The sequence below is a fragment of the Wolffia australiana genome, chromosome 8 (assembly GCF_029677425.1).
Source record: "Wolffia australiana isolate 7733 chromosome 8, ASM2967742v1".
Taxonomy (NCBI): domain Eukaryota; kingdom Viridiplantae; phylum Streptophyta; class Magnoliopsida; order Alismatales; family Araceae; genus Wolffia; species Wolffia australiana.
The window spans coordinates 4660001-4668867 of NC_135842.1; positions in this window are offsets into that span (position 1 = coordinate 4660001).

Consider the following 8867-nt stretch of genomic DNA (forward strand, 5'->3'; position numbering starts at 1 on the left):
AGTTTACCTGTTATCCCATATGGAAGAAAGTAGAAATCGTGCGTTGTATATATTAAATGAGGTATAACATTTATTAAACAATATAATAACATTTTAATAAAAATTCAGTATATTTTAAGCCGGTTATATATGTAATACATTTAAGATATTAATAACTCGTCCAATACATAGAGCCCGGAATTTCTATTTAATTCCCTATGGGATAAAGGATTCAGAGTTTGATGTTAAACTCGAAATCCTGCTGTTATCCCATATGGGAGAAAAAAAAAGTTCGAGCTCTATATATTAAATGTGCCACTTAATAAATAAAAGCTCCTAACTACCCTCTTATGCACGATGATTTGTCTACCTGCTGCATAATATTGATTAAATTATATTTTTATATAATCCTTCTAAGATGGATATCAGAATCCGATATCCAACACCGATATCCGATATCGCCATCCTCCCCATGAGACAGAGGTAGATGACGACATCGAGACAGATACCAATATCAGATATCGGCAATGTAGCAACCGATATCAGATGTCATCCGATATCTAGATATCGGAAAAAACAGATACCGAAAATTTGATTTTCGGTATCCAGTACAGCATCCATACCGATACCTTAATCCGATACCAGTATCGGGATGGGCGAATACTAATTCGAACTGATCTGTTCGAATCTTTCGATCAAACGTACCCTTTGTTCTTGTTTGATCGAAAGTTTTGAACAATTAATTTGGTTTGTTAGTGTTCGATCGGCCATTTGTTAACTGTTCGAACAAATTCGAACAAATGGCCAGCAGGCGCCAGCGACCGCTAGCGACTTCCGCTCTGGCAGTCGCTGGGCGCCGCTGGATTCGAACATTTGATTCGATCCGATTCGAGCAGCGTGTTCGAATCGGATCGAGGCCAGTAGGCACCGCTGGATTCGAACATTCGATTTGATCCGATTCGAGCAACGTGTTTGAATCAGATCAAATTCAAACATTCGATCCGAACAGCCATCTTGTTTGAACAATCTGATCTGAACCCGATGCGCAGATTGCGTTCGGATCAGATCTGAATTGGACAGATCAGTGCTCGGATTCGATCTTTTGAATGCCCGATGCGATCGAACATTCGAACGATCTGTCGGAATCCCTGATCCCTATTAGGGATCGGATCAGATCTGATCGTTCGAATCTTGATCGAAAGATTCGAACAAACAACTGCCGATTCGAACTGATCTGTTCGAATCTTTCTATTGAACAGACCCTTTGTTCGTGTTCGATCAAAAGTTTTGAACGAACAATTTGGTTTGTTCTTGTTCGATCAGCCATTTGTTCAAACAAGTTCTAACAAATTCGAACAAATGGCCAGCGGCTGCCAACGGCGCTTGCGATTGCTAGCGACTTTCTCTCTGGCGGTAGCCGGCGCTGGTGACCGCTGGCAGGTGCTGGGCAGCCGCTTGACGGCGCTGGCGGCCGCTTGGCGGCATTGGGCGGCGCTGGCTGGCGCTGCGTGTCGCTGGCCGCTGGCCGGCCCTAGTGGCCTCTGAGCGGCGCTGGGCGACTGTTGGCTGGCGTTGGCCGGCCGCTGGCCGGCGCTGGGCCGGCGATGGGCGGCGATGGGCGGCGATGGGTGGGCGCCACTGGGTGGCCGCTGGGCACCGCTGCGCGGCCGCGGGGTGCCACTAGTGGCCACTGGGCACCGCCGACAGCCACTGGCACCGCTGGATTCGAACATTCGATTTGATCCGTTTTGAACAACGTGTTCAAATCAGATCGTATTGGAACATTCGATCTGAACAGCCATCTTGCTTGGACAATCCGATCCGAACAGACGCGCAGATTGTGTTCGGATCGGATCTGAACTAGACAGATCAGTGTTCGGATTCATTCGTTCGAATGCCGGATCCGATCAAACATTCGAACGATCTGTCCGAATTCTCGATCCCTAATCCCTACTCTCACTCTCCCTCTCTCTATCTTTCTCTCTCTCACTCTCCCTCTCTCTATCTTTTTCTCTCTCACTCACTCACTCTCTCTCTATCTTTCTCTCTCTGGCTCCCTAACTCACTCACTCATTCACTCTCTCTCTCTCTCTCTTTATCTTTCTTTCTCTCGCTCACTAACTCACTAACTCACTAACTCACTAACTCACTAACTCACTAACTCACTAACTAACTCACTCACTCTCTCTCTATCTTTCTCTCTCTCTCACTCACTCACTCACTCACTCTCTCTCTCTATCTTTTTTTTCTTCTCTCTCTCTCTCTCTATCTCTGTCACTCACTCACTCACTCATTCATTCTCTCTCTCTCTCTCTCTCTCTATATCTTTCTCTCTCTCTTACTCACTCAATCACTCTCTCTTTATCTTTCTCTCTCTCATTCACTCAATCTCTCTCTCTCTCTCTCTCTATCTTTCTCTCTCTCTCATTCCTCACTCTCTCTCTATCTCTCTTTCTATCTCTGTCTGTCTCCCTATCTCTCTCTTCCTTTCAATCTCTCTCATTCTGTCTCTTTTTGTCTCTGTCTGTCTCCCTATCTCTCTCTTCCTTTCAATCTCTCTCATTCTGTCTCTTTCTCTTCTCTCTTTCTGTCTCTATCTGTCTCCCTATCTCTCTCTTCCTTTCAATCTCTCTCATTCTGTCTCTTTCTCTTCTCTCTTTCTGTCTCTATCTGTCTCCCTATCTCTCTCTTCCTTTCAATCTCTCTCATTCTGTCTCTTTCTCTTCTCTCTTTCTTCCTCTCCCTCTCTCTCTTCCATTCTCCCTCTCTTTCTCTTTATCTCGCTTTCTTCCTCTTTATCTCTCTCTTTCTTCCTCTCTATTTCTCTCTTCCATTCTCTCTCTCTCTCTCTCTCTCTCTCTCTCTCTCTTTTTCTTCCTCTCTCTCTTCCATTCTCCCTCTCTTTCTCTTTCTCTCTCTTTCTTCCTCTTTATCTCTCTCTTTCACTTTCTCTCTCTCTCTCTCTCTCTCTCTCTCTCTTTCTTCCTCTCTATTTCTTCCTTCCATTCTCTCTCTCTCTCTCTCTCTCTCTCTCTTTCTTCCTCTCTCTCTCTCTCTTCCATTCTCTCTCCTTCTCTGTCTCTTTCTCTCTCTCACTTCCACTCTCTCTCTCTGTCTCTTTCTCTTTCTCTCAGTCTCTCTCTCTTTCTCTCACTTCCATTCTCTCTGTCCGTCTCTTTCTCTCACTCTCTCACTTACACTCTCTCTGCCTCTTTCTCTCTCTCTTTCTTCCTCTTTATCTCTCTCTTTCACTTTCTCTCTCTCTTTCTTCCTCTCTATTTCTCCCGTCCATTCTCTCTCTCTCTCTCTCTCTCTCTCTCTCTCTCTCTTTCTTCCTCTCTCTCTCTCTCTCTTCCATTCTCTCTCCTTCTCTGTCTCTTTCTCTCTCTCACTTCCACTCTCTCTCTCTGTCTCTTTCTCTCAGTCTCTCTCTCTCTTTCTCTCACTTCCATTCTCTCTGTTCGTCTCTTTCTCTCACTCTCTCACTTACACTCTCTCTGCCTCTTTCTCTCTCTTTCTCTTTCTCTCTCTTTTTTCTCTTTTTCTCTCTCTCTCTCTCTCTCCCTCTCTCCTCTCTCTTCCATTCTCTCTCTTTCTCTTTCTCTTTCTTTTTCTCTTTCTCTCTCTCATCCTCTCTCTCTCTCTCTCTCACTCTCTCTCTTTCTCTCTTCCATTTTCTCTCTTTCTCTCTCCCTCTCTCTTTCTATCTCTCCCTTTCCTTCTCTCTCTCTCTCTCTCTCTCTTTCTTTCGTCCTCTCTCTATCTCTCTTTTTCTCTTTCTTTCTCTCTTTCTTTCATCCTCTCTTTCTCTCTCTTTTTCTCTTTTCTTTCTCTCTTTCTTTCGTCCTCTCTCTCTTCCATTCTATTTCTTTATCTCACTTCCATTCTCTCTCTGTTTCTTTCACTCTCCGTCTCTTTTCTCCCTCTCCCTCTCTCACTTTCTCTCTCTTCCTTTCTCACTCACTCTTCCTTTCTCTCGCACGCACACACACTCTCTCTCTCTCTCTCTCTCTGTCTCTTTCCCTCTCTCCCTCTCTCTTCCTTCCTCTCTCATACACACTTTCCTCTCTCCCTCTCTCTCTTTCTCTCTCTGTCTCTTTCTCTCTCTTATTTTCTATCTCCCTTTCTCATCCTCTCTCTGACACACACTCTCTCTTTCTGTTTCCTCTCTCTTCCTCTCTTTGACACACACTCTCTCTGTCTCTTTCCTCTCTCTTCCTTTCTATCTCCCTCTCTCTTCCTTTGTCTGACACATACTCTCTCTGTGTCTTTTCTCTCCCTTCCTTTCTATCTCCCTCTCTCTTCCTTTGACACACACTCTCTCTTCCTCTCTTTCTCTCTCTTATTTTCTATCTCCTTCTCTTCCTCTCTCTGACACACACTCTCTCTGTCTTGTTCTTTCTCTTCCTTTCTATCTCCCTCTCTCTTCCTCTCTCTCTCTCCCTTGTTTTCTCTTCCTCTCTTTGTCTTCCTTTCTCTCTCTTACACTCCCTCTTTCTCCCCCTCTCTGTCTTTCTCTCTCTTCCTTTCTCTCTGACACACTATCTCTTCCTCTCTTTCTCTCTTCTTCTCTCTCCCTCTCTCTCTTCTTTTGACTCTCTGTCTTCCTTTCTCTCTCACACACACTCTTTCTCCCTCCGTCTCTGTCTCATTCTCTCTCTTCCTTTCTTTCTCCCTCTCTTCCTTTCTCTCTTTTACAATCACTTTCTCCCTGTCTCTGTCTTCCTTGCTTCCTTTGTTTCCCCCTTTCTCTTCCGTTCTCTCTCACACAGACTCTCTCTTCCTCTCTCTCTCTCACTCTCTCTTTATCCCTCTGTCTCTATCTCTTTCTCTCTCTTCCTTTCTTTCTCCCTCTCTTTCTGTCTCTTTCTCTCCCTTCCATACTTTATGCATCTCTCTGTCTGTTTCTCTTCCTTCCATTCTTTCTCCCTCTCTCCCTCTTTCTCTCATACTTTCTCTATCTCTCTCACTCTCTCTTTTTCTCTCTTTCTCTCCCTCCTATTTCACACACATTCTCTCTCTGTCTCTTTATATCTTTCTTCCTTTTTCACCATTTCTCTCTGTTTCTTTCTCTCTTTCTTCCTTTCTCCTCCTTTCTCTTCCTCCATTTCTTGCTCCTCACCCTTCATCACACACCCTCTCTCTTTCTATCTCCCGTGCTGACTCTTTTTCTCCCTCCCTTTCTCCCACTCTCCCTTTCTATTTCCCTTTCTTATTCTTTCTCTCTCCATTCCTTTCTCAATCCTCTCCCTTTCTCACACTCTCTCTTTCTCTCCCATTCTGTCCCTCTCTCTCTCATTCCTTCTCATCATTTTCTGTCCTTTTCTCTCTCTTATTCTTTCTCTCCCTTTCTCACTTCTCTCTCTTCCTTAATCACTCCTCTCCCTTTCTCACACTCTCTCTCTTTCTCTCCTTTCTACATATATATATATATATATATATATATATATATATATATATATATATATATCTTTCTCTTTCCTTCTCTCTCTCTCTCACTGACTTTCTGGGATGAAAGTTATAACTTTATGGATGAAAATTATATCTTTCAATATCCAAAAGTTTATTATTCTGTGATCTTATGATAACATCAAATAGAGAGTCATCATTGTGCATGATTATGCCCTAGTTAGTTTTATTTCTATTCACATATTATTAATCATTTATGATAAAATTTTCAAAAAAGTAAATTTCATACTGAGTCCCACTTCATTCTCTTGAATCAAATGGATCATTCTTTCTATTTTGTTGGAGTTTTGTTGAAATGCATGACTTATGTAAATAAAAATACTAAATTTTGGATCCAAATGGGAGATAAGGAGAATCCTAAGTCATGATCTGGATCAGAATAGGAGGCACAATATTTAAGGAATATGAGAAAATGCCCAACTTAATCCTCTTCAGCAACCATGTCAAAAGGTTATCATTCATGACAATAGCCTAGATTCAAAACTTTCCAAAGCATTAAAACACACAAAAAATTCCTCGTGTAACAAATGTTATTTTTTTTATAAACCCCTCACCGCATTGCAATTTTGCCATTTGCCACACGCTGCCGTGCCCAACTAGCACCCCTTCATGTGCATGCACCTGCAACGGCCACACAAACCACACATGTGAAAGGGTTGGAAGTAAAAATCTTCACGTCATGGGATGGTTGCAAAAGGGTTGGACAAAGCCATATGATTCTCAAAACTATTTCTTTGGGCTATAGGGTCAAAGTGGAGAAATTTTAATTTTTTGGATTATGAGTGAAAGGGATATACGCAAAATGACATGCATCTTACATATTTACTTCTTATCATTCTAGGTGCCTTTACGGCAGAAATAATATTTTACGATGCATTATGTCTTACAATTGTTGTATGAGGCATCCTATCTTAAAATTTTTTTATTAACATGCTGAATCACTTGAGTTCATATTTTATATTATTTTATGCATTATTATGTATTTTAAGTGTATTTGAGCTTATTCAAAGAACAAAGCATTTGTATTTATTTTAAGAGAATGCATTGAGCTGCAAGACGAGAAGAGAATATGGAGAGTAAAAGATAAATTATGTCAACTCTTTTTGTCAACACAGTTCTGACTTAAAAAGTCAAACTATTGATTTCTCCAAACTAACATTTACTTTCTCTTAATCAAAACTTCTAAAGGCATGGAATTAAATATGATAAATTAGTGATATAATCCCAACTATTTCTTGCTCAGGAGTTATATACTCCCCTTGCACTTTAAGTTTTTCCATGTGGGGCTAACCCTCTTGAAGATATGCAAAGAGGCATAGGATGGATATCCGGCATAGTTGATGTAATAAACTGTTTCAACCAGTGTGCCCTATCATGTGCATGCCATGCGTGACTCCTTTCGAGTGTCCTGCCTCACTTAAACTGTTAGTTTTGATAAGATGAAAATTACTGTTGAAAATATGTTTATTATGTAGACATCTGCATTGAAATAACCTTTTATTTTCAAGTTATCATGGTTTAAATATATTAAACTACCTTTAAGTACGAGCTTATGATTTTTACAGAATTTTAGTATTTTTACAGATTTTATCACTTCGGATTTATTCAGAAATTAACTCTATAAGTGAATATTTGTGTTTCATTATTAAAGACATATTTTAATAATTTTTATTCCTAAATTTCATTTTAAAACGTTTTCGTAAATTAATTTCTAAAGTCACAAATTATATTTTCTAGATTTGTTAAAAGTATTGATTAATTTTTACGGTATTTGATTTTATTTTATAATAAACCCAGAACGTGTTGCAATTTAATCCATATTTTTTTAGACACTGATTTGTTTTAACCATCATTGGGAGACATCCGATTTTGACCTCAGTTTATGGAGCAAAATGACCAATAAAGACTAATGATAAACTTTTTAACATATATGGAGACATGTTAGTGAGAAAATAAACTACTTGACTCACACTTACTGCAATTGTAGTCTCGTGCTTGCGGCTCAATGGAAAAATGTGAGCCTCTTATGCCCAATAAATGAATGTGTTATGTCAATGAAAATATGATGCATTTCTGACTTGCAATGATATGGCTCAATCATGAAAAAAGAATATTTGATGCAATTGGGTGAAAATTTTCATTATTTAGGTTATCCAATAGACGTCCATTATTGATTTGATTGTGGAGGGACACGTGGGAAGTTTTATGCTAACCGTGACATGATTTTTTGGCCAAATAAAATAAATGAAAACCTGAATGAGCTGGTGGCCACATGGATGAGAGAGCAGAAGATATAAGGGCTAAGGATTAATATTTTTGTGATGCAATACCTCACGGCTCAGACCATCAGATTTGCATAATATTGTAAGGGTAGCTTTATGTTGTTTTCTTCTTCTTCTATTCATATGGATAATTGTATCCGGGAAAGCTGAAATAGGGGAAAACTGCTTGATTTTTTTCCCATAAATAGTTGGACTGGATGAACACAAAAAACTTATAAAGATCAAAGTTTTAGTATCTCTTGGATTGATTTTATGCCTTTTTCTTGCTTTCACAATCTCCTTCTTGTCAGTCACAAAACTCCAGTCACGGTGAAATGTACATGCTCTAGGAAGGGTTTATTTAGGAAGAAAATCATAGTCTTCCAAGAATTTATCTAAAATCCCAAAAAAACTAAGTGAGAAGATTTTCTCTTTTAGGTTGAGTACTCAGTTTTCAACACTTCAACTGTCACGTCTCATTTATTATTTCTCTTCATTAGATTTCTAAGATCTTTCAGTTAAGTGAGAACATGGCTAAGAAAATCCAAATTTCTCATATTCTTCCCTTCTCTTATCTTTTGATTTTCCAAAGAATATTTAGATCTCAACACTCAAACTATTCCACTTCCTCATATCAGGTTGGCCTAGTTCTTCAAGAGAAAATAGAGACAGAGATTCTCATCCATTCTCAAACTTCCTTCTTATTCTGAAGAATTATTTTCCACCTCTAGAAATCTCACATTTTGTTTTAATACATTAGTTCCAATTCAGATTTTCACATGATTATAATCATGGATTGACACCTTCTCTCGCAATGCTCCTATTTAGTATTGAAGGGATTTTAGAAGTATCATTGCATAATTCTAAAAAACTAATGACAACATTAATTCATATTAATCACACCAAATTTGATTTATTGAGTTGACACTTAAAGACACAAATGTCCATATTTTTTAGTTCTTATTCTCTTATTTAACCCTTTCTCTCTCTCATAATGAATCTACTTGAAGAAACCTTGGTAGATCAAGTGTGTAGTAGGTTCTCTTTGGGTTACCTTGAGTGATTTGTATGTTTAGCTTGATTATGCATGTTTTGGTAGAAATGACTCAAAAATTCATCAAGAGAGGAGGGGAAATGGTCTACAACAAGCCAAAAACT